This window comes from Schistocerca cancellata, chromosome 2 (assembly GCF_023864275.1).
Source record: "Schistocerca cancellata isolate TAMUIC-IGC-003103 chromosome 2, iqSchCanc2.1, whole genome shotgun sequence".
NCBI lineage: Eukaryota > Metazoa > Arthropoda > Insecta > Orthoptera > Acrididae > Schistocerca > Schistocerca cancellata.
Genome location: NC_064627.1, coordinates 496,296,967 through 496,323,321, shown reverse-complemented (window position 1 = coordinate 496,323,321; position 26,355 = coordinate 496,296,967). Strand labels below are relative to the sequence as shown.

Genomic DNA, 26,355 nt, shown 5'->3' with positions numbered 1-26,355 from the left:
AAAAAAAATCTTGGCCTCTGGTGATCTTACTAATGAAAGGTCATTAGTATAGACGAGAAAAAGTAATGGCTATAAGACGGAGTCTTACGCAGTACCACATACGTTATTAGTTCGCAATTTGATGGCGACTGATAAATGAATATAGCAGTCTTTTCTATTGAGACCCTTGGTTTCCTGCAGAGAGGTACTAATCACAATCCATTTCAGCTTTGTAACGGTCACTGTGTGACCTTAACTCTCCTCTTTTACGTCCCTTCTGATTATGCACAACGGGCACCCATTCGTCAGTCGTCAGACAGTTCAATTTTTAATTGCTTGTGCATTTAACGTCCATGTTTCGCTTCAGCAAGTTAGTTCTTACAGTGTTTACTGGTTATAGACTTTCTGTTTAAGGCGAATTTGGAATTGTCTTCCGAATACAGCATTTTGTTTTCCAAATGAAATCCAAGCGATTTGTATCCTCTTGTTTATTTTCTTAAGTGTCCATTTCACCACTAACATTTACTATTTTTCTATCAGAATACTAACTTTACGTTATTTTGATCTTATTTTAATTTACCGTCAGGTCCACCATCCTACTTGGGCTGTTCGGTTCCTGCATCCTTTGCTGAAGTTTTTCTGGATTCGCGTAAACAGTTTTCTAAACTTCTTAAGTGTGTCAGTGTTTCGTCCTATGTTTGCGGAACGGCCGTGCTCCAGAAACTTAAGGAAAACGACGCTCTTTTCATACACAGAGGAGATTCTGTATTTTCATATCACTGGCTATAGAAAATGTTAGATCCTGGAGAAGATGCCTTTCCATAGAATGGGACTTCGTTTCCGGATCTAAATGATATCCCCTTGTTTTAAGTCGTAAATTGAAATCGTAGGATAAAGAGCTTTCGTTAGTTTCAAACGCTTCAATCACATCAGAGTGTCTATAGCTGAAGTACCCGCTCTGCAGACTCCAGACCTTACGCCGTTAGCTGAACCGTGCAGCAGGCTCACAGGCTGTGAAGTTTGTGACACGTCTGCTCGTGGACATCAGTTCCACCTTTTCCGGAGGTGGTCTCAGTAGATGGTCTCTCACTCTGTTGTTGGTCTTTAACGTCGGTTTCCACTTCCGCGAACTTCATCCACGTGTGCACATTGCTCTTATGACTGTCATTATTATAGTATACTTACTGCAGCCGTGTTAGGTGGCTGGAATGTCAGATAGCTCGCACCCGTCCCTTCGTCGAGAGCTCAATGTTTTTTGTTTCTATAATGTCTCAAAGAATAGAGTGATTGCTATTACACAGACTGGACCTGAACACTATATAAATATTTCGTTGACTGTTCTCAGTCTAAAAACATGATGACGTAAACAAGAAATGTGAGTGGTTTTCAATACTTTTTCGAAAATGTTCCGACTCCACACCAATATACAAAGATGTCGATACATGATCTGAAACACTGGAAAGTAATTATGATCCGGAAGGCGAAAAAAGTCCACTGACTGAGGCGATGAAAGCAAACGCAAATTTTGGAGATGGCATCAGGAGCTTTGGATTGAAGTTGTGATGGTTCTTTTGAAAAATCAAAGTAAAGTATCGCTTTTTCTTCGATTGTTTTGAATCACTAAACTGTAAACGTTTAAAGAAAACGAACAGTTCTTGAAATAACAGTTGGGTCGAATTTGTTCGTAAAATAATCTATTTGAAAGTTCACTGTCCGTTCTTTAACGCCCATCTTTTTTTAGTGCCGTGTTGTCTAACATTATGCGGTTTACCACGCACACACAAGAATACATGTTTACCAGGAAAGTCGACATAACGTTAAGTACCTACCGACAAAGTGTCACTAGCTTAGCACACGGCCCCGCACACTTCCCGTTCCTTCGTGGCAGAGAACAGCTGCGCAAACACCCGTGTACGCCCGTGGTACAAATACTGCATGGCGGTGGGGTAGTTCGCCCATTTCACTGCAACGGTACGCGGCGAAGTCCTCAACTCTGATGTCGACTGAATCTATTCTGTAAACAGGAAGAACAAAATTCCTTTATTTTTGTTCATTGTGCGTGACTCATAAGAACATTGTCGTGCACCCAATACTTCTCTGTTTGATTCATCATTGCTGAGTGTAGAGACGATGTAGTGCTTGTGCAACATATTACTGTGCCTGTCTTATTGGCGGTTATGGAATGCATTAAATAAAAAAAATTTAAAGTAAAAACGTATAATGCCTAGATTGCAATTTTCCTGTCACAATTAAAGTTGATAACTAATTTCTTTTGGTACCTGCAACCGTCTTCAGATCGTCCTAAATACGAAAAGGAGGTGTTTAAGCATTGGAAAGAATCGTTAGCTGTAGTCATGCAACAATATGCATTCGTAATTATAAAAACAATAGCAGTACGTTGTTGAAATTGTCACCGTGAGCAAGCCAGGTTGTAGACGGTGATTTCAAAGGTTGACGTTTATGTAGCAAATTGTCCAGTTGCATGAGTAGAAGTTGAATTAAAAGCTCATTGCTTGCAGGTATTATCGTGAGAGCAGTATAAGCAACGATTCCATAAACTGTCAACTATTGCGAAGTCTTGCTTACACAAGAATGATCCCGCGTGACGTATAACGTAGTCATCTTCATAAAATATGTATAAATTGAAGGATAATATGATAACGCTGCACGCTACCAGTCCGACAAGACACGTCAAGACGAAATAAACTGAGATGAGCTTTCTTTTGATCCAACGGTTGCTCATGCTACTGGATAATTTCCTATTTGACTGTCAAGCTGCGAAATTACCGTCTACAACCTGGCTTGCTTGCGATGTCGTTTTCAAGTATGTTCTGTTATTGTTTTGGTACTTACGAATGCATGTTGTTGCATGACTACAGCCGGCCGCGGTGGCCGAGCGGTTCTAGGCACTTCAGTCTGGAACCGCGCGACTACTACGGTCGCAAGTTCGAATCCTGCCTCGGGCATGGATGTGTGTGATGTCCTTAGGTTAGTTAGGTTTAAGTAGTTCTAAGTCTTGGGGACTGATGACCTCACATGTTAAGTCCCATAGTGCTCAGAGCCATTTTGCATGACTACAACTAACGATGCTTTCCAATGCTTATGCACCTCCTTTTCGTATTTCGGACGATCTGAAGATGGTTACAGATAGCAACCGAAACTAATTGTCGAACTTTTATTGTGATAGGAAAATTGCAGTCTTGGGAAAGTTTTTACTTTTAAACTTTTTTTATTTGATAAACCACATTAAGACCGCCGTCTCTCATCTCTCACCACGTCAGGCTTCACTGGTTATGGAATGATATGAAAGAAAAGGGATAAACATGGTGTCGGAACATAGCGTACCGGCTGTAAGCACTTTAAAAACATTACTTCGTATTTATTATATTTTTCACTCTTCTATCGCAGTCTGATGCATTACGGAGTTAGAATGCCATCTTCAATTACTTTAATCTTTTATCTACCTATTTGCCTACACCTTGGTCTCAACTTCACTAAATAAATTTATCTTAAGCCTGTACATTTTCTTGCTGGGAATTTACATGCTCGGAAACAAGTGCAGCCGTCACATTTCCGGCCCTTTCAATTGTCTTCGAACTCTGAGGCATATTTGTCGGTTTAAGCGGATGTGTTCCATAAGGTGCGTTTATGCGAGTGATATTTTACTGTAGTGCCTGGCTTAACGGCGGTGTTCCCAACCTGGGCTGGAGAAAACGTCGTATGGCTGTGCTACATCTACTGTATCTCTGCCCTCGTCTGTGTATGCTTTCCGCTCACTCACCCTCACGTTTGCTCCCTCTTTCTGAATCGGTCAGCACAGCAAGGTAAAATCGCATAATCTGAGCTCTGAAACAGTATTTTGCATCAGTTCGAAAATTGGCGCGCGTACGTAGAGGCACTGGATTTCCTCGTTTTACCTATGACAAAATTCGTTTGCAGTATTCCGGACGCTGTGAATGCACAGACGGTACTGTATTATCCGGCCTGTTGTCCGACATGCAAGCACGCGCACACGCACACGTACAGAGAGAGAGACAGAGAGAGAGAGAGAGAGAGAGAGAGAGAGAGACGGGGGGTGGACTGCGAAATAAGGAGTTCAGTGTAACGTTATAATGATAGTAAAAGAACCAAAGGAAAGGAATTAAATAATGTTACTAGCAATCGAGTAGAGAGGATATATTAGGCGGCATTTACTGTAAGCATGGAGCACCCTGAAATCTTCCGTACATTAATTCATGACGAAATACATTTTGCGGTGCTACGTAGCTGTCTCTCGTAGATTAAGCTAAAAAAGCAACGTGGAACAATCAGAAAGAGGGAAACATTGCAACGAACAATCCTATTAAAGAAATTTTATTTTACGACGCTAAATCTACAAGGTCCTTGAATGGAAGCATGAAAGACTGCCGAACGAAATGGATATTACTGTAAGTGGTTCGCTAAAGTTTCCTTCGAGTAAGAAATGTGTCAGTACATCTTTAAGTATTAGAAATACGATATGCAGACATGTTACAGTTTTAAGCTACTTAAAGGTGACTCTCAAGCGAAGAACACAAAATATCTTTAATGCGCAGTCGATGTCACGATCTTTAAGGATGAATCTCTATATCCTATCGGAATACATCTACATCTTCATCCATACTCCGCAAGCCACCTGACAGTGTGTGGCGGAGGGTACCTTCAGTACCTCTATCGGTTCTCCCTTCTATTCCAGTCTCGTATTGTTCGTGGAAAGAAGGATTGTCGGTATGCCTTTGTGTGGGCTCTAATCTCTCTGATTTTATCCTCATGGTCTCTTCGCGAGATATACGTAGGAGGGAGCAATATACTGCTTGACTCTTCGGTGAAGGTACGTTCTCGAAACTTTGACAAAAGCCCGTACCGAGCTACTGAGCGTCTCTCCTGCAGAGTCTTCCACTGTAGTTTATCTATCATCTCCGTAACGCTTTCGCGATTACTAAATGATCCCTGCCGCCGTTGGATAAGCAGCTGCAGCAGCAAGTCGTATACTCCTAGCTCACTCATTTGTTACATAGTTTAATTCTTAATTTCTTTGCGTGTTTTTGGTACTTGCATTGTTTAATTCATAAATTTCGGGCGTATTATAGTATCTGAGAGTTGTAGCATCGCGTTTTAGTACCTGAATAGTGTAAATTCGCGTAGTCGTCTGTCATCTGTTTTCGTTTTGAACGGCCAGTGTCGGTTGGTCACAGTCAGTGTGCTCCCTGCCGCCGTTGGATAAGCAGCTGCAGCAGCAAGTCGTATACTCCTAGCTCACTCATTTGTTACATAGTTTAATTCTTAATTTCTTTGCGTGTTTTTGGTACTTGCATTGTTTAATTCATAAATTTCGGGCGTATTATAGTATCTGAGAGTTGTAGCATCGCGTTTTAGTACCTGAATAGTGTAAATTCGCGTAGTCGTCTGTCATCTGTTTTCGTTTTGAACGGCCAGTGTCGGTTGGTCAGTCAGTGTGCTCCCTGCCGCCGTTGGATAAGCAGCTGCAGCTGCAAGTCGTATACTCCTAGCTCTACCACATAAATTTCGGGCGTATTATAGTATTTGAGAGTTGTAGCATCACGTTTTAGTACTCGAATAGTGTTAAATCGCGTAGTCTCCTTCCGCCGCCGAGCAGTGTCAGCAGTGCACAAGTGGCAGCATTACTGCATTTACTAGGCAATCTTGTATTTTAATAACCGCTTCAATTTTGTCGTTTTGTTTGAGCTCTCTGTAGATTAGTTCAGACGTTCTTTTCACAAGTTTTTAGCATGGATAGGGACTGCAACTGCTGTGTTCGGATGCAGGCTGAGTTGGCATCCCTTCGCTCCCAGCTTCAGGTAGTGTTGGCTTCGGTCACACAGCTTGAGGCTGTTGCCAATGGGCATCACTGTGGGGGTCCGGATGGGGGTTTGTCGGGGACGGCCAGCTCGTCCCACGCATCCCCCGATCGGACTACGACTGTGGTTGCCCGGGATACTGCCCGCATTGAGGCTGATCCCTCACCTGTGGTAGAGTGGGAGGTCGTCTCAAGGTGTGGCAGGGGGCGAAAGACATTCCGGAGGGCTGAACGGAAGGCCTCTCCAGTTTGTCTGACGAACCGGTTTCAGGCTCTGTCTCAGGCTGATACTGATCTTCAGCCTGACATGGCTGCTTGTCCTGTTCCAGAGGTTGCCCCTCAGTCTGCAAGATCCGGGCAGTCGCAGAGGGTGGGCTTACTGGTAGTTGGGAGCTCCAACGTCAGGCGCGTAATGGGGCCCCTTAGGGATATGGCAGCAAGAGAGGGGAAGAAAACCAATGTGCACTCCGTGTGCATACCGGGGGGAGTCATTCCAGATGTGGAAAGGGTCCTTCCGGATGCCATGAAGGGTACAGGGTGCACCCATCTGCAGGTGGTCGCTCATGTCGGCACCAATGATGTGTGTCGCTATGGATCGGAGGAAATCCTCTCTGGCTTCCGGCGGCTATCTGATTTGGTGAAGACTGCCAGTCTCGCTAGCGGGATGAAAGCAGAGCTCACCATCTGCAGCATCGTCGACAGGACTGACTGCGGACCTTTGGTACAGAGCCGAGTGGAGGGTCTGAATCAGAGGCTGAGACGGTTCTGCGACAATGTGGGCTGCAGATTCCTCGACTTGCGCCATAGGGTGGTGGGGTTTCGGGTTCCGCTGGATAGGTCAGGAGTCCACTACACGCAACAAGCGGCTACACGGGTAGCAGGGGTTGTGTGGCGTGGGCTGGGCGGTTTTTTAGGTTAGATGGCCTCGGGCAAGTGCAGAAAGGGCAACAGCCTCAACGGGTGCGGGGCAAAGTCAGGACATGCGGGGACCAAGCAGCAATCGGTATTGTAATTGTAAACTGTCGAAGCTGCGTTGGTAAAGTACCGGAACTTCAAGCGCTGATAGAAAGCACCGAAGCTGAAATCGTTATAGGTACAGAAAGCTGGCTGAAGCCAGAGATAAATTCTGCCGAAATTTTTACAAAGGCACAGACGGTGTTTAGAAAGGATAGATTGCATGCAACCGGTGGTGGAGTGTTCGTCGCTGTTAGTAGTAGTTTATCCTGTAGTGAAGTAGAAGTGGATAGTTCCTGTGAATTATTATGGGTGGAGGTTACACTCAACAACCGAGCTAGGTTAATAATTGGCTCCTTTTACCGACCCCCCGACTCAGCAGCATTAGTGGCAGAACAACTGAGAGAAAATTTGGAATACATTTCACATAAATTTTCTCAGCATGTTATGGTCTTAGGTGGAGATTTCAATTTACCAGATATAGACTGGGACACTCAGATGTTTAGGACGGGTGGTAGGGACAGAGCATCGAGTGACATTATACTGAGTGCACTATCCGAAAATTACCTCGAGCAATTAAACAGAGAACCGACTCGTGGAGATAACATCTTGGACCTACTGATAACAAACAGACCCGAACTTTTCGACTCTGTAAGGGCAGAACAGGGAATCAGTGATCATAAGGCCGTTGCAGCATCCCTGAATATGGAAGTTAATAGGAATATAAAAAAAAGGGAGGAAGGTTTATCTGTTTAGCAAGAGTAATAGAAGGCAGATTTCAGACTACCTAACAGATCAAAACGAAAATTTCTGTTCAGACACTGACAGTGTTGAGTGTTTATGGAAAAAGTTCAAGGCAATCGTAAAATGCGTTTTAGACAGGTACGTGCCGAGCAAAACTGTGAGGGACGGGAAAAACCCACCGTGGTACAACAACAAAGTTAGGAAACTACTGCGAAAGCAAAGAGAGCTTCACTCCAAGTTTAAACGCAGCCAAAACCTCTCAGACAAACAGAAGCTAAACGATGTCAAAGTTAGCGTAAGGAGGGCTATGCGTGAAGCGTTCAGTGAATTCGAAAGTAAAATACTAGGTACCGACTTGACAGAAAATCCTAGGAAGTTCTGGTCTTACGTTAAATCAGTAAGTGGCTCGAAACATCATGTCCAGACACTCCGGGATGATGATGGCATTGAAACAGAGGATGACAAGCGTAAAGCTGAAATACTAAACACCTTTTTCCAAAGCTGTTTCACAGAGGAAGACCGCACTGCAGTTCCTTCTCTAAATCCTCGCACCAACGAAAAAATGGCTGACATTGAAATAAGTGTCCAAGGAATAGAAAAGCAACTGGAATCACTCAACAGAGGAAAGTCCACTGGACCTGACGGGATACCAATTCGATTCTACACAGAGTACGCGAAAGAACTTGCCCCCCTTCTAACAGCCGTGTACCGCAAGTCTCTAGAGGAACGGAAGGTTCCAAATGATTGGAAAAGAGCACAGGTAGTCCCAGTCTTCAAGAAGGGTCGTCGAGCAGATGCGCAAAATTATAGACCTATCTCTCTGACGTCGATCTGTTGTAGAATTTTAGAACATGTCTTTTGCTCGAGTATCATGTCGTTTTTGGAAACTCAGAATCTACTGTGTAGGAATCAACATGGATTCCGGAAACAGCGATCGTGTGAAACCCAACTCGCTTTATTTGTTCATGAGACCCAGAAAATATTAGATACAGGCTCCCAGGTAGATGCCATTTTCCTTGACTTCCGGAAGGCGTTCGATACAGTTCCGCACTGTCGCCTGATAAACAAAGTAAGAGCCTACGGAATATCAGACCAGCTGTGTGGCTGGATTGAAGAGTTTTTAGCAAACAGAACACAGCATGTTGTTCTCAATGGAGAGACATCTACAGACGTTAAAGTAACCTCTGGCGTGCCACAGGGGAGTGTTATGGGACCATTGCTTTTCACAATATATATAAATGACCTAGTAGATAGTGTCGGAAGTTCCATGCGGCTTTTCGCGGATGATGCTGTAGTATACAGAGAAGTTGCAGCATTAGAAAATTGTAGCGAAATGCAGGAAGATCTGCAGCGGATAGGCACTTGGTGCAGGGAGTGGCAACTGACCCTTAACATAGACAAATGTAATGTATTGCGAATACATAGAAAGAAGGATCCTTTATTGTATGATTATATGATAGCGGAACAAACACTGGTAGCAGTTACTTCTGTAAAATATCTGGGAGTATACGTGCGGAACGATTTGAAGTGGAATGATCATATAAAATTAATTGTTGGTAAGGCGGGTACCAGGTTGAGATTCATTGGGAGAGTCCTTAGAAAATGTAGTCCATCAACAAAGGAGGTGGCTTACAAAACACTCGTTCGACCTATACTTGAGTATTGCTCATCAGTGTGGGATCCGTACCAGATCGGGTTGACGGAGGAGATAGAGAAGATCCAAAGAAGAGCGGCGCGTTTCGTCACAGGGTTATTTGGTAACCGTGATAGCGTTACGGAGATGTTTAACAAACTCAAGTGGCAGACTCTGCAAGAGAGGCGCTCTGCATCGCGGTGTAGCTTGCTCGCCAGGTTTCGAGAGGGTGCGTTTCTGGATGAGGTATCGAATATATTGCTTCCCCCTACTTATACCTCCCGAGGAGATCACGAATGTAAAATTAGAGAGATTAGAGCGCGCACAGAGGCTTTCAGACAGTCGTTCTTCCCGCGAACCATACGCGACTGGAACAGGAAAGGGAGATAATGACAGTGGCACGTAAAGTGCCCTCCGCCACACACCGTTGGGTGGCTTGCGGAGTATAAATGTAGAAATGTAGATGTAGATCCTGTAACGAAGCGCGCTGCTCTCCGTTGGATCTTCTCTATGTCTTGTATCAACCCTATCTGGTACGGATCCCACACTGCTGAGCAGTATTCAAGCAGTGGGCGAACAAGCGTACTGTAACCTACTTCCTTTGTTTTCGGATTGCATTTCCTTAGGATTCTTCCAATGAATCTCAGTCTGGCATCTGCTTTACCGACAATCAACATTATATGATCATTCCATTTTAAATCACTCCTAATGCGTACTCCCAGATAATTTATGGTATTAACTGCTTCCAGTTGCTGACTTGCTATTTTGTAGCTAAATGATAAAGGATCTATCTTTCTGTGTATCCGCAGCACATTACACTTGTCTACATTGAGATTCAGTTGCCATTCCCTGCACCATGCATCAATTCGCTGCAGATCCTCCTGCATTTCAGTACAATTTTCCATTGTTACAACCTCTCGATACACCACAGCATCATCTGCAAAAAGCCTCAGTGAACTTCCGATGTCATCCACCAGGTCATTTATGTATATTGTGAACAGCAACGGTCCTATGACACTCCCCTGCGGCACACCTGAAATTACTCTTACTTCGGAAGACTTCTCTCCATTGAGAATAACATGCTGCATCCTGTTATCTAGGAACTCCTCAATCCAATCACACAATTGGTCTGATAGTCCATATGCTCTTACTTTGTTCAATAAGCGACTGTGGGGAACTGTATCGAACGCCTTGCGGAAGTCAAGAAACACGGCATCTACCTGTGAACCCGTGTCTATGGCCCTCTGAGTCTCGTGGACGAATAGCGCGAGCTGGGTTTCACATGACCGTCTTTTTCGAAACCCATGCTGATTCCTACAGAGTAGATTTCTAGTCTCCAGAAAAGTCATTATACTCGAACACAATACGTGTTCCAAAATTCTACAACTGATCGACGTTAGAGATATAGGTCTATAGTTCTGCACATCTGTTCGACGTCCCTTCTTGAAAACGGGGATGACGAGGAGAGATGATCATGGGCTTCCCAGAGGAAACACCCTTGAAATCGTGCAAGTAAATCTCAGTAGATCTGGAATAAGCGTTTGACAGAGTAAAATGGTGCCAGATGTTAGAAATTCTGAGAAATATGGGGTAAGTTACAGGAAGAGACGAGTAATAAGAGTGGACGATCAAGGACGAAGTGCTCGGATTAAAATGGGTGTTAGGGAGGTAGTCTTTCGCTCCTACAGTTCAATCTGTATACCGAAGATGCAATGATAGAAATAAAAAAAAGATTCCGGAGTGGAATTAAAATTCAAGGCGAAAGGATGTCAGTGATACTATTTGCTGATGACACTGCCATCCTGTGTGCATGTGAAGAAGATTTACATGATCTGCTGAATGGAATGAACAGTCTAATGAGCACAGAACACTGACTGAGAATAAATGTAAGAGGGCCGAAAGTAATGAGAAATAGCGGAAATGAGAACAGCGTGACCATCAGTTGAAGTTCAGGAATGCTGTTACCTAGGCAGCAAAGTAGCCAATGACGGACGGAGCAAGGAGGACATCAAGAGCAGATTAGAACTGGCAAAAAGGGCACTCCTGGCCAAGAGAAGTCCACCAGTATCAAACATAGGCCTTAATTTGAGGAAGAAATTTCTGAGAATGTACATTTGGAGCACGGTTTTTTATGTTTGTGTAACTGCGGGAAAACCGGAAAAGAAGAGGATCGAAGTATTTGAGATGTGGTGCGACATAGGAATGTGGAAAATTAGGTGGACTAATAAGATAAGGAATGAGGAAGTTCTGCGCAGAACCGGAGCAGAAAGGAATATGTGGAAAACACTGATAAGGAGAAGGGACAGGATGATAGGACACTGTTAAGACATCAGCGAATGACTTCCATGGGACCAGAGGGAACTGTAGAGGGCGAAAACGGTAGAGGAAGACAGAGACTGGATTACATGCAGCAAATAATCGAGGACGTACGTTGCAGTTGATATTCTGAGATGAAGAGGTTAGCGCAGGAGAGAAATTCGTGGCGGGCCGCATCAAACGAGTCAGAAGACCTCCATAACAAGCATATTCCGTATCCATACAGTGCGCCACATCTCTCAGAATTATTACTTTTCTGCCATCGGTTCTGCGTAGCAGACGATCGCAATCTGTTTTGCAGAGCGCTAACAAGAGAAAAAACTAGAACGCTTACTGATGTATGATAACTGAAGTGGAAAGGTATAGTGTACGACTGAATCTCAGGAGTGATGATATCATGCACAAATATCAAAGAACAAATACGTAGGCTATTTGTATCCCTTCGTCATTCGGTATCTCATCATTAATACAGTCGACACAATATTTACGATTATATTCGACAGTTAGCGCTTTACTCGACGTGTTTTAGACACAGTTGGCTGTATGAGCCAAGCGATCTTGAAGGGAAGCTGAAACTGATCTGTTGCTGGCGAAAAACTGCTTTGGTACCTACCTCAGCCTATCGTCTCAACCTTAATCCACATCAGTAGAGGAAAGGAAGTCTTGTATGATACTGTTGAATGGAGGCCGCCTAATTGAAAAGAATTTATTTTATTTTTTGCACATTTTAAAGAAAATATCGTGAGGTTCTTAAGAGGAAAACCGAATGGCAGCGCAGCGAGTGAGGTGCGTGGGAAGGTGTTGGTACGAACAAACAATTAACAACATAAAAAAATTTTGTTATATAAATAGCTTCAAAAAATTTTTTAAATCTTTTTGTATGATTTTTCCACGGTATAAACGATTTTTGTAAAACCGTTAAAAGATTTCCTTAACAAAAACATTACTCACACTAACCCAGATCATTGGTCTAAATCCATCAAAGATTACTGTGCACAAATATTCGAAAGCACAGACGGATACGTGTGTCCCTTAAACAAAATGGGATTTACTCCAATATTTATCAAAACATGACTATGCCAGCTTGTAAAAAGATGAGACTGTATTTAAACTGAATCAGAGATACCATATAGCCAAACGTGAGATACGAATTGCTTAAACGGAACCAAGAGAGACAACGTGGCTAAGCGTGATGCATGCCACCTTTAAGAAAACAGAAATTTATTTAAACGGAAACAAAAGGTATACTATAGCTTAGACGTGACGTACGTCACCCCAGTGTTTAAAGAAACACAGCACCTTTAATTAATATTAAATTATACATTAACTGGCTGCGTCATTAAAGAGAGTAAGCTTTCACTCTTATTTTTATTGAAACAATCTCTACACGTGTCAAGCGTGAAAACTAATACAACAGTGTGTGCAGCAATGTGTGAAGCACCCAACTTCCGTTATGGTCTGGAGTGTGATGTCCGTGGAAGGTCCTGGCAGATTACACATTGTTGAAGGGACAATGAGACAAGAACAATATAAAGAAATCCTTGGAAAGGTACTTTTTCCCCAAATAAATGAGTGGTTTCCCAATGAAGATGCAATTTTTATGCATGATGGGGCACGTTGCCACAAATCCAAAAGTGTTTCTAAGTACTTGGAAGAAAAGCAACTGAAAGTGTTGTCCTGGCCAGCGAATAGCCCTGATATGAACCCAATTGAAAATTTATGGGCTATTGTGGAACAGACGATAAGGAAATTTACAATAACCACGAAACAAGATCTCATGGAAAAACTGGAGGAAATCTGTTACCATGACAATGATATTAAAATGTCATGTGAAAAGTTAATAAAACTATGCCAAACAGGATAAGGCAAGCATACAAAGTATTGAATGTACAAATATAATCCGTACGTGGATATAAATGTGTAATAAATGTAAAGTTTTGGAAAATAATGTCTTTATTCTAATAATTTGAACACGTCTGGGCAGAAGAATTGAAACTGTCAATGTTTAATTCAGCTTTTATTCGAAAAATGGTAATATCTAGTGTGAAATAGATTTATCTTATAGCACTAAGAAAACCACTTTCCTCAAAAAAAGGTAAAATTAAAAATAACGCAAAACAAAAACATACCAAATATCGCTTCACCACTTCGTCGAACTTATATAATACATATTTCATTAATTCATAAACAACTTGGACTCTTATCAATAACAACGTGAAACTTAAGGCTCTGACGACGATGGACATTCTTCTGAGTAAAAAATAACAGCAATAATTCTATAGATTTTTTTTTATGTTTGTGCCTAAAACTGTAGTTGCATCAAAAGTAATTGCTTGGTTACATAAAAGCTCTGAAGTTACGCGATCAACTAATTTTTATTACTTAGAAAGTGGAATATACATTTTGTAAGGATGTAAAATACACAATGGACTGGCACTGAACGATGTGCGGTTCTAATTATTTACAAAATAAACAAAAACTAACAGAAATTTATGGATCCTAGTTTTTCTCTCGCACATCTATTTATGTTTCTTTTTCTAGTAACGCTACCAATACTACCAATAACCCTACCAATAACTACGTCATTTGTGTAGTTCCGTAGTTTTAGTAGAGCGCAACTCTATTTCGAGGACATAAAAATCAGGTGGAGTGCTTGCACTGTTCTTCGAATAACGCTGCAGCCTTTCGCTTCGGAAAGCGTTAAGCACAATCGTTGCTTTCCTAGTGACGTATACGTCGCCCGTATTTCAGAGCCGAAAGCGATAAATATTGGGAAAAAAATAAAAAAATGTACACCCCCAGTCCGTAAATCACATCTCATATTGACAGATGACGCAATACAGCGTTGTAAAAAAAAATAGAAAAAAGAGATGGAGACGGGTCGTAATCCTTTAGGTGTTCCTATTACCATGCCAAATTTCTGTAGCGCCCAGGAACCGTGTCACGACGACAATTTAACGTCGCGTTGAGCACATATTTTAAGAGCTACTAGCTAGACAGCTTTTTATATAACCTGTAAAAGGAAACACTAGGCCCCGGGAACAGCACCATTAAGTAAACAAAAATTACGCGCGTCGTTTGTGGTGGCCGTGTGGTCGGCCGCTGCAACACGGACGCCGGTAGCCGGCGCAGGGCGTTTAATATTCAGCCGCGGCAGAACGCCGCGGGTGAGGCGTACGCTGCAGCACTGCGGCAGATTTATAGCAAAACGGCGCCGCTCCGCGTCACGATATGACGTCATTACCGTCAGCGCCACGGCAGCGCGGCACAGGCGGCGGCGTCGCTCGACGAGTGCTGTCACTCAGCGGGTCACGGCTCGTGGCTGCCCGCTCGTGAGCCGGCCGGCACGCCCGCTCTTTACATACAAAGGGGACACCGTGTACTGCCGGCCCCAATTTGGGCGCCGCTCTCGTCAATTCCTCCTCACCGACGAGGCCTGAAGTAACGTTCTGGCGGTCACGGAGCTGTTTTACTAGAGGCGGAGGTTTCGCGCCGTTTCAGACGGCGATTCCGACGTTTACCGGTTCAATAGAGCGCGAGGGAAATTCCGAGCGACCTCCGTGCATTTGGGGTAGCGTCGTTTTCTCGAGTTCCGTATACATGGTTAACGCACGTTTCTTCACTTGAGTGATGCTGTGGAGTACGGAAGGTGTCGTCGTTGAGTGACTGGCGGAGCATACAGGATGGACTTAGGTAGAGCTTCTACTTGGTGCGACGAATGGCAACTTTGGCTAAATGGAGAATAATGTAAGTTAATGCTGGTCTGTTGTTTGAACTGGGTGTCTGATGCGGTATGGTATTTTCTGCCTACTGCCTTTTCTTCTCAGACAGGAAGTTACACTCACCTGCCGATCTGCGGTCCCTGGACCGTAAAGGCGTCGGACTACTTCTTTCTTCAGGTGTTTCATCGCCTAATTGATAGCTTCATTTCATGACAAAAGGACATCGGGAAAGTTGCAGAACATTCTTTCTTCTTTCGCTTGCCCTTTGTCCCGCAATGTCGCAGGGTCGGCATGGTTATCGGATTTGGTAATGTTAGATTAAGGGGTGGCCGGATGCCCTTCCTGCCGCCATACCATACCCCCCCCCCCCCCCCCCCCGGGACGGAATTAGTGTACCCCACTGTCTGTGACTAGTGTAATCCATGGAATAATGCGAAAGTGTTCAGATGTCTGCGAGCCATGTAACTGAGGCGGGACGTGGGGACCACCCCGGTATTCACCTAGGGGGATGTGGAAAACCGCCTAAAAACTACACCCAGGCTAGCCGGCACACCGACCGTCGTCGGTAATCCGCCAGGCGGATTCGATGCGGGGCCGGCGCGCCTACCCGAGTCCACGAAGCAGCACATTAGCGCTCTCGGCTTACGTGGCGGGTGGGAAAGTTACAGAACATGACTGACAGTAAATATGATTCAAAAAGGCACATATATTGCAGTAAATCATACGACTGAGAGCTTGCCATGTCACAATTTTATGATATGCGCTTTCAAATCTGAGTGAGTGGGCACGAAGCCACCTTGTTGTCGGACAAGGAATTAAAACAAGAAAATACATCAAAACACGTTGAAGTTAAATGAGAAGACCTCCAGTCCCTAGAGACTGAGGAATGGTTGAACGAGAGAATGGTAAGATGCTAGCCATGAGATCTGTACAGCGAAAACAAGAGTAATGGCCGGACGATGCAGCTTACTTCATTACGATTTGTGAGGTCGCAATGGCGGGTACTCGCTGTACAAGCGGTGTAATTGCTCAGTAGCAGCCAACGTGACTGCTACAAGCTTCCGAACGCTAATCGTGCTGATCCACATTGACGACCCTATCACGCGGCCACTCCCAAGTTGATGAGAGGCAGTATTTCTGTAACAGAATGGCGGTACCTACCGCAACACTACTTTTCGCGAAGTGAAGGTGTGCGACACCGGCGACAGAATGGGCTGGAGCGTGGCTCAAGGTGCTATTTGAAAACTCGGGCGCCGCCCCGCAGTGTGCGTCCGCAGTTCACAAGTAGCTCCTAGCAGCCAACATGATAGCGGGAGGTCTTTTTGCCTCTCAGGTTGGGACACCGGTTAGGGCGCGAATTCTCCGAATCAGGGAAAACCAGTATGCCTACGCCAACGTATAGCTTCACTTTACTTTCAAAAGCGACGGCCATAAATTATTAAGGAAATCTGCCATTTTGAGCAATAATTTTTTTTCTGAGTCATCAGTCTTCTGACTGAATTGAAGCGGCCCGCCACGAATTTCTCTCCTGTGCCAGCCACTTCATCTCAGAGCAGGAACTGCAACCTACGTCATCAGTTGTTTGCTGGATGTATTCCAATCTGTGTCTTCCTCTACAATTTTTACCCTCTACTACAGTTCCCTGTAGGCCGCGCGGTTAGAGGCGCCATGTCACAGACTGCGCGGCCCCTCCCGCCGGAAGTTCGAGTCCTCCCTCGGGTACGGGTGTGTGTGTTGTTCTTATTATAAGATAGTTTCAATTAGTTTCAGTAGTGTGCAAGTCTAGGGGCCGATGACCTCAGTAGTTTGGTCCCTTAGTAATTCACACACATTTGAACATTTGAGTTTCCTGTAGCACCAAGGAAGTTATTCAAATGGTTCAAATGGCTCGAAGTACTGTGGGACTTAACAGCTGATGTCATCAGTTCCCTAAACTTAGTACTACCTAAACCTAACTAACCTAAGGACATCACACACGTCCATGCCCGAGGCAGGATTCGAACCTGCGACCGTAGCAGGCGCGTGGTTCCGAACTGAAGCGCCTAGAACCGCTCGGCCATCGCAGCCGGCAAGGAAGTTATTCCCTGATGTCTTAGCAGATGTCCTGCCATCCGGTCCATGCTTTTTGTCAATGTTTTTCATGAATTCCTTTCCTCTTAGCTTATTCGTCTATCTAATTTTCAGCATTCTTCTATAACACCACATCTCAAATGCTTCGATTCTCTTCTTTTCTGGTCTTCCCACAGTCCATATTTCACTACCAGACAATGCAGTGGAACATATGTACATTCTCAGAAAGTTCTTCCTCAAATTTGGGCCTATGTTTGATAGTAGTTGACTTCTGCTGGCCAGGAATGTCCTTTTTGTCAGTGTTAGTCTGCTTTTTATGTCCTCCTTGCTCCGTCCGTCATGGGTTGTCTTGCTGGCAGAAGTCCTTGACTTCGCCTACTTCACGCTCCTCAATTCTGATGTTAAGATTCTCCCTGTTTTCATTTCTGCTGTAATTTATTATTTTCGTCTTTCTTCGATTTACTCTCAATCCGTATCCCGTACTCATTTGACTGTTCATTCCATTCAGCATATCTTGTAATTATTCTTCAATTTCACTGAGGATAATAATGTTATCAGCGAATCTTATCATAGAGGTCCTTTCACCTTGAATTTTAATTCCATTCTTGAACCTTTCTTTTATTTCCATCATTGTTTCTTCAATGTACAGATAGAAAAAGAGATGCGAAAGACTGCATTCGTGTCTTAAATCTTTTTTTAATCTGAGCACTTCGTTCTTGGTCTCGCCCTCTTATTGTTCCCCGTTGGTTCTATTATATATTGTATATCAAGCTTCTTTCACTATAGCTTACCGGTTTTTCCCCAGAATTTCTAACATATTGCACCATTTTACATTGTCGAATGCTTTTTCCTGGTCGCCAAATACTATGAACATCTCTCCATTTTCCTTCTGTCTTGCTTCTATTAGCAACCACAACCACAGAATTGCCCGTCTGGCGACTTTACTTATTAGTCCACTTGTCGGAAACCTCTGCTTGCTGGCACGTTAACCGGACCCGTTGACCAGCTCTTGTCAATGGCGCTCTTCTTTGTCTTCTGTCGATCCATTCGTAACAGCCAGCTGAATCTGGTGTGCGCTAATATTTTCACTATACTTCCATATTTGTGTGCAAATCCTCGTCACGCGTCGCCAGTAATTGATTCGGCAATCTGCAGGCCGTGCGCCTCACCCATTATGCACCAGGTACACATTGAACAAACGACTGGCACGACCTCGTTACTGCGGTCCATACCTGGACACTAATCACGCAGGCACCGTGGACTCTGCGTGACTGTTGGCCAGTTTACACGCCAGATACAGTACGCAGTAACGAGCTCTAGTCGATCACTCGGCTGGTATTTCGGCTTTAAGAAATCTGTATCGTTACATCAGACTTACCTTTGGCCTTTATGGTTCCGTCATCTGCAAAACAGGAGGGGCGTTCACTGAGTAATGCAGCACAGCTTTTTTCCTCGGCCAATTTCGGTTGAAAAAACGCGGAATTTGTTGTGGGATATCACGAAATAATCCCATGTCTTCATCTACAGTTTCATGAAGTTCCGATAGGTATCGGAGCTAAACGTAGACTTCAAAATGACATCTGCAACGGACGTGCTTTCCAAGCAGACAGCTGTCATTGAGTTTCTTTTGGCAGAAAACCAGAGCATCGCAGATATTCATAAGTGCTTGCAAAACGTCTACGGAGACATGGCTGTGAACAAAAGCAGAGTGAACTGTTTGGCGAGACGTCTGTTACCATCGCACCAAGGTTGTACAAACCTGTCCGATCTGCAGCGTTCTGGCCAGCCTCAAGTAGCTGCGACTCCAGCAAGCCGGAACCTGGAATCCCGTGCTTCTCAAATGGGCCGCACGGGATTAGCCGAGCGGTCTAAGGCGCTGCAGTCATGGACTGTGCGGCTGGTCCCGGCGGAGGTTCGAACCCTCCCTCGGGCATGGGTGTGTGTGTTTGTCCTTAGCATAATTTAGGTTAAGTAGTGTGTAAGCTTAGGTTCAAAAAATGGTTCTGAGCACTATGGGACTTAACTTCTGAGGTCATCAGTCCCCTAGAACTTAGAACTACTTAAACCTAACGAACCTAAGGACATCATACACATCCATGCTCGAGGCAGGATTCGAACCTGCGACCGTAGCGGTCGCGCGGTTCCAGACTGTAGCGCCTAGAACCGCTCGGCCAACTCCGCCGGCTGTAAGCTTAGCAGTTCAGTCCCATAAGATTTAACACACATTTGAACTTTTTTTTCCCCATCTGTACGTCTCTGTTGGTAGTGCTGAAACACTCGTCCTCCAGTTGGGGTACTGAAAGATGTGTGTCCACTTAGTTCGTCGGTACCTAACTGAAGACCACAAAGAGCAACACACAGAAGATTCCACGATATTATAGGATGAGAAGGCGTACGCGCCTTACAGTTTATAAAGCAATAGACAATATTGCTATTAATACGGACAACTATGTAGGTGCAGAAGTCGTGCTGCATGGTCCAACAATCTTTTGTGGTGGAGTTCTTAACTTTACCATTAGCAACAATGATACCCTGCGGCATGATAACGGATGGGTAACTGTGGCCCTCGTCCGTGGAGCTAAAGTCAGTAATGTTCCAGGGCTAGAAAGTTTTAACGGCAGGGACGTCATCGCGTATCGGACATATCACATCGCAGAGGTCTGCAATAGAGATATGGGTAAATCATATTACCTGTCGTCGATGCCGTTCTTTCTCAGGACCAGGAATCATCGTAAAATAAATGAATCCGAATCTGTATCAGTTTGGGCCAAAGGTGCTGACAATTGTAAAAAAAATTAAACTCATTGGTGATCTCACCCATTATTATAGAAATTAAATAAATACTTTCCTTTCCTTTATTCCTATTAAAAAAACAATTAATGAGCCAAGTTCATCATCCACATGCGAGATACTCAGTGTGAGCGTTGACCTTGGTCTTTACGCAACCGCTTATCTCTCTGTGTTTACAAACATGACAAGCCAAATGAGACGCATGCTGCGCTTTACGAGGCTGATCGTGACAATTTCTTGCCGAACACCGTCACAAAACTTCACTGGACTGTTCTTCCTCATCCAGCCTAAAGCCCCGATCTCGGACCTTGTCTCATCTGTTTGTCCTAATGAAGGTGCGCTCCGCAATGATGAGGAGGTTGTTGACACAGCAAGACATTGACTACAACGTCGTCCAGTTGAGTGGTACCACGTGGGCACAGTGGCCCTCCCAGTTCGGTACTGCAAGGTCGTCACATTCAACGGAGGTTATATTGAAAAATGGGATATCGTGGCCAAGAGAGTGGCGAATAATATCCTGTATTGGAATCCTGAATAAAATCAACCTCCTTTCAGAAAAAAATGTGTTTTCTTACTTATTGAACGCCCGGGATAGCCCGACAAAAGTGAGGTGCCCATAAGGAGATGGGGAAACGAAATTAAACTCCACTGGTTGTTACGGTATATGATGTTACTCCAGTGATAACAATATCGAGTCAAATTTACCGACAACTTGGCAGTATGAGCCACTTATCATTATATCGTTGCACCTGCACACACTGAATGCCAGACAGTTGTTGTAACTGACACTTGATATCATGGGTACTGGCACTAGGATGGAGTTGACGTCCGAGCTGGTCCCAAGGATATTATATTGGGGTAGATCTGGCGATCTACGGGAGTACCTCAATAAACTGCAAACAGTTTATGGACACACGTTCCGTGTGTGCACTAGCATTAGCCTGTTAAAAAATGGCACCACAGTATTGTCCTGTGAGATATAGCATGTGAGGACGCCGTTCCCTAGTTATACCTGACGGCTCCAAACCCCATGATGCCAAAATAACACAACTGTGTGCCTCCACTCACAAAATCATTGAAGGAATGGCACCTCCCCATAGATCACAGAGTGGAGACCGTCATCCGGGGTAGTGCAGCACTGCCATGGCTGAAAACGACGCAACGTCATTCATCAGCAGTCCGTGCTTCTCAGTCACGGATCCACTCCAAACGCAGCCGTATGTGGTGCTGTGTTAATGGCAGCCCTCGCATGGGACGGTACGTCTCTAGTACGGCTGGTGCTAGTCTCCAACTAATGGTACAGAGTGTTGCAAGAGTCCATTCCTTGTTCTCGGATGCAGGAGCAGATGTGACGAGGTCACAGTGTGCACGGTGCATTATACGGCAGTCCTCCCTTGTGGTGCCGCCCGGTAGGAATGATGGTATGAGATGCCATTTCCTTTCATAGTAAGACCCCTGTGGTTGTCAGCCGCGGCACCACTACAGCATAAAGGTACTTCGATGATAATATACGTCCCGTTTTGTTGCCCATCATGGCAAGCCATCCTTGGCTTACATTTCAGTAAGATAATGCCAGCCGGCACACGGCGAGAGTTTCTACTGTTTGTTCTTGAAAAACCCTATATTGGCCAGCAATGTCATCGGATCACTCCCAAATTGAGAACGTCAGAAGCATTGTGGGCAGGGCCCTTCAGCCATCTTTGGATTTTGTAGATCTGACGCGCCAATTGGACAGAATTTGGCAGGATATCCCTCAGGGCGATATCTAACAACTCTATCAACCAGTCCCTAACCGAATAACTCCATTTGTATCTTCGGTTTGACAAGTGCTCTTCATTGATAAGTGCAGATACTGTAATTTACTGCTTGTATTTATAAGCACTGTTGATTGTCACGCGGTGATTGAAATCTGTTTGCAACAGAAATAAGATTTCTACTTCAACTACCAATGCTGATCCTCCTTTTGTTCTTAATACTGATGTGGTGGTCGTGGTGCATGCATCTCCTGATGGAGTCCCCATTCAAAACAACCCATTTTCCATATTTCTTTTATCGCTTGATCGAAATTAATTATGTCGTAATTACATAGTTCATATTATCGCAGACTATTCATAATACTGTTTTACCTGCTTGCACGCCAAGAGACCGATTCCAAATTTCGTTTCATTAATCAAACGTTATTTGCGAAATGAGGTACTGCAAGTCGAGCATTAATCCAATTAGCCGCGTGAACAAAACCTTTTGTTTCTAATTATATTTATTACTGTTTCTGTTTTACTTACAAGAACAATGACTCGTTTGTCTGTGTCTTAACCAACGAGAGCGCTAAATATACTGTCTGCAATTAGCAGCGGCGCTGAAGTCACCTTATTACGTTTTCCAATTAGAGGTCTTATCTTGACTGTTACATAACACTCGTGCAGTACATCTCGAGTGCCTGCTGGTGTTTGTAGCACTTTCGACAGCTCACTTTTGTTGCTTTATGGCACATTTTTCTTTCTTTGAAGATTCCACTTGCGTTCTCTTCTTTCCCTCTCGTATACGACCATTGTAAAGCGACAGCGAAGATTAATTTTTACACCAACAACAGTTTAGCCCCATGAAAAGAAAGGCTAAGTACTGACGCCGAATTTGTTCCTGAAACTAAAATATTCGTGAATCATTGCACAGGTAAATGCAGCCTTCTGTTTCTGGAACGGTGGAAGGATACTTACTCATCTTCTACATAGGGACGGATTCTGCCCACAAGAAAAACCTTGGATGACATTTATTGACATAAAAGGCAACTTAGTTGAATATACTTTTGACAAACAAAAGTCTTTCACCGCTGGTCTGAGAAATGTTTCCGTGACGGCGTACTTCATATTTCGCTCTCGATCTGCATTATATAAGACGAAAGTGGCTAAAAAGATCAGTAAGAATCGGGAAAGCAAGCGGGACTGATGGAGGATATTACCGGAATTTACAGAACAACGGGGCAAGGAATGAACAAAATTATTATCAGATTTTCGTCCCGTATACTACATTTAGGGGATTTCCAAAATTAATTTTCTCTCTGCAGAGGAGCGTGCACTTCCAAGAACGCTAATACCGAAAGGTATGCAGGAGACCACGTGTGAAGTTTGAGTACCAAATCACTTCAAAACTGTCAATACTTTAGCAATCTTACAACCGGGAAAAGCGCCTGATGACCCAGCAAACTTCTGTCCAATAGAAATTTTAGGTGTACGCTCCTATTATTAAAGCGCATTATCTACAACACTAAGCAGTCGTCGATTCTAATGTCCCACCCCTTCAGGCCGGTTTCCGAAGCATCTGAAACTGCTGTGGCTGGTACAAGCAGTAACTTTAATCATAGCAAAGTGGAACGATTTCGAAAAGGCCTTAAAATCTGTGTCACGTTTGTTGACCTGATTGCAGCTTATGACACAGTTGCCCTAAAGCTTGAACAGTGCTTTTCTAGGCGCAACTTACAGATCTGATTACAAACAAGTTAATAAATTATTCAAAGCCACAGTTGGATACTAACAAATTGATACTGACAAATCGAACAAAATCAGAAATGAACTTCCCCAAGCATCAGCACTTGCATCATTGCTATTTAATATTTGTATCACCGATATGCCGCCTAATACATGTCCGAAATTCAGCGACGCAGATGATCTAACCATCGCAACTCACAGTAAACCATTCGAAGAAGGAGAGCGAAGTTTATTGGACCGCTTGGAAATCACTCCACAGCTATGTTTTAGAAAAAGAGAGGCTACTCCCTCCAAAGCTGAGCGGTGTGTTCATTTCAGCTAAATAACTGTCTAACAGCTAAACGTTACATTCACTGGGAAGATAGCATGACACAACTTCTCGGTGTTTTGCCAGACCTCTCATTAAAATTAAAGAAATACTTTGAACACACACGCCAAAAATTTAAACGTAGAAACATCACCTTCAGGTATAACTTCTGGGCTGAGAGGTCTCGGCCGCTATATAAAAGTATTGCCTGACGTGTCGTCTCCGACTGTAGTTGCCGTTTTACTTCCGAAGGTGTCTCCCGTAGTCGGAGACGAAACGCCAGGGAATAGTTTTATATATCTACCACTGCCCGTCACCCAGGACTTTTCCTAACGCCATCGACTCGTAAGTCGTCGAAGTGGCGTCAAACAAAAGGACTTGCACAAGGCGTTCGAACAGCCTCAGACAGGGTCTACCAGCCAATAACGCTATAATCATTTCCATATCTCACGCCCCTCTCACGTCACGTATACTTTACACGTCGAGCAAGTCATCGACCTTACCCAGTATACACATGGACAAATAAATGTTTGGACAAACTCTTCATATGATTTGTGCGGGCCATTTCGTCCTAAAATTAAATTAAAAATAGCTCCTATCCCTCCGTTCCGACTAAAGTTTTCAAGAAATTTCCATTGGTTGTAACGCAAATGCTAAAACTGGAAAACCTCTTCCAAATGTTTCCAATTAGGATTGCGTCTGCCCTCTATGAGCTCGCCTGGAATTTGTCTGCAAAGACCCTTGCTCTCATGGGTGATTACTTGAACAGTCCACTGTGCCATTCAGGATAGCCGTCGCTCACACAATACATTCAATATGACGCACTTAACAAACACATACAAGCAATTTTAATATTTTTTTGGGACAACTGATAAAATTTTGGGAGGTGTTCCTTAGTTTTCAGGTGAATGCCAGAACTGGAAGTACCCTCCCAAATATCCCCAATGGAGTTTCCCTCTGCCCAACTCCCATCCAACTGGTTGAAAAGAACCGAGACTCTTTAATGGTCTGGGTCTGCTTCTTGGAGTAGAAAATGAAAAGTGAAAAAGATCTCAGCCCAGAAGTTTTAAATGATGTAAATAACGGTATTGTAAGTCTACAATGTATGACAGAATCAACATCGTTAGGAAACTTGCTGGGACAACGGGGGGAGGGGGAGGGGAGCAGGAGACTCAAACACAAAGCCTTCTACCCCCGACTTGATGATTACATGTGCTCGGCAAACACTGCACCACCTGAGCTAAGACGACAACAGTCGGCTTTGCGAGAGGTGTAGCCATTCCATGACCCTGACATGCCGCAAAACCTTCCGCATCCACAATCACAAAAACGATCCACCACGAAGTTCGCTGCAGTTCCAGAAACCAATCTGGAAAAATATCACCGTACCTAACTTTGATAGTACTGGCGAATGGGAGAGGTGTTCAAAAAATAAGAACCATTTATATTTCGCAGATCCCATGCAAGAGCTTCCAGGCATAAGTTTTTGTAGGGAAATGTGAACAAGGCAGAATGCACAATGCGAGACGCAGCTCCACGAAGCATAAGGTGGGGAGTGGCAGTTTGTGTAATGTGGAATGGAAGAGGGGAGCACGGCGAGAAAACAACCAATTCTGCCAGTATCTGCTTCACACCATTGGACTTAGAATTCTAACATGAAATTGCGTAACTTTCAGTGTTGCCGCCATACGCTATATTTTTTAGCGTATATATGCAGGCTAAAGCGACGAATGAAAATTTGTACCAAGTCCGGGATTCGAACCCAGGTCTCCTGCTCACTAGGCAGATGGGCTTACCACTACGCCACCCTGGCACAGTGGCTCTACCCTAGCGTGCCTGCTGCTCTGTCCAAATGCCCATTCAGTTTCAGTCCACTTGGTATTCCACCTAAACTTGAACAGTATTGCAGAAGGTCTAAAACTGCATTGGAATGGCCCTCAGCATCGAAAGAAACGGTGAATCCTACCTGAAATCTAGGCATAGGTGCTCGATTCAAATGAAACTACAAAGGTTCCAGAGGTTTTTATTCGTCGCTTCAGTCTACATATATAGATCATAGATGTTTGAGATTTGTAAAGGTGTCTGGAACCGTATGGTTTTATTTGATTAGAGCACATGTGCCTGGGTTTTAGGCAGAATCCGCCATTTTGTTCGATGCTGAGGTGCCATTCCAAAACAGTTAGAGAGCGTTTGCAATGCTGTTCGAGTTTTGGGGGGGGGGGGGGGGGGGAATGCCAAGTGGGCTGGGGCATGAATGGAAATTTGGATTCAAGAGGGAGGCGTGCTAAGGTAGTCCGCTCAGTTGTGCAAAGTCACTCTGTAAGTAGGCTGTTTAGGTTTATATGTTGGTAACGCCACGTAGCGCTCTGCATGAAAATCACTGACTGCTGTGTGCAGTCTGTGGCTGGTTTGCATTGTTGGAATATTTGCTATTGTAGTGTTGGGCAGTTGGATGTTAACAGCGCGTAGCGTTGCGCAGTTGGAGGCAGTGTTGCCAATTTAGCGACTTTGTCGCTAGAAAT

General features: G+C 44.1%; 1 protein-coding gene and 1 non-coding gene across 2 annotated transcripts in view; one reads left to right on the top strand and one right to left on the bottom strand.

Moving 5' to 3' along the window:
* Positions 1–26,355, top strand: part of LOC126162033 (ankyrin repeat domain-containing protein 6) — a 688,216-nt gene that overhangs the window by 400,036 nt on the left and 261,825 nt on the right. The window lies entirely within an intron of this gene.
* Trnat-agu (transfer RNA threonine (anticodon AGU)) lies at positions 25,575–25,646 on the bottom strand. The gene has a single exon. It is a non-coding gene; the product is annotated as a tRNA-Thr (tRNA).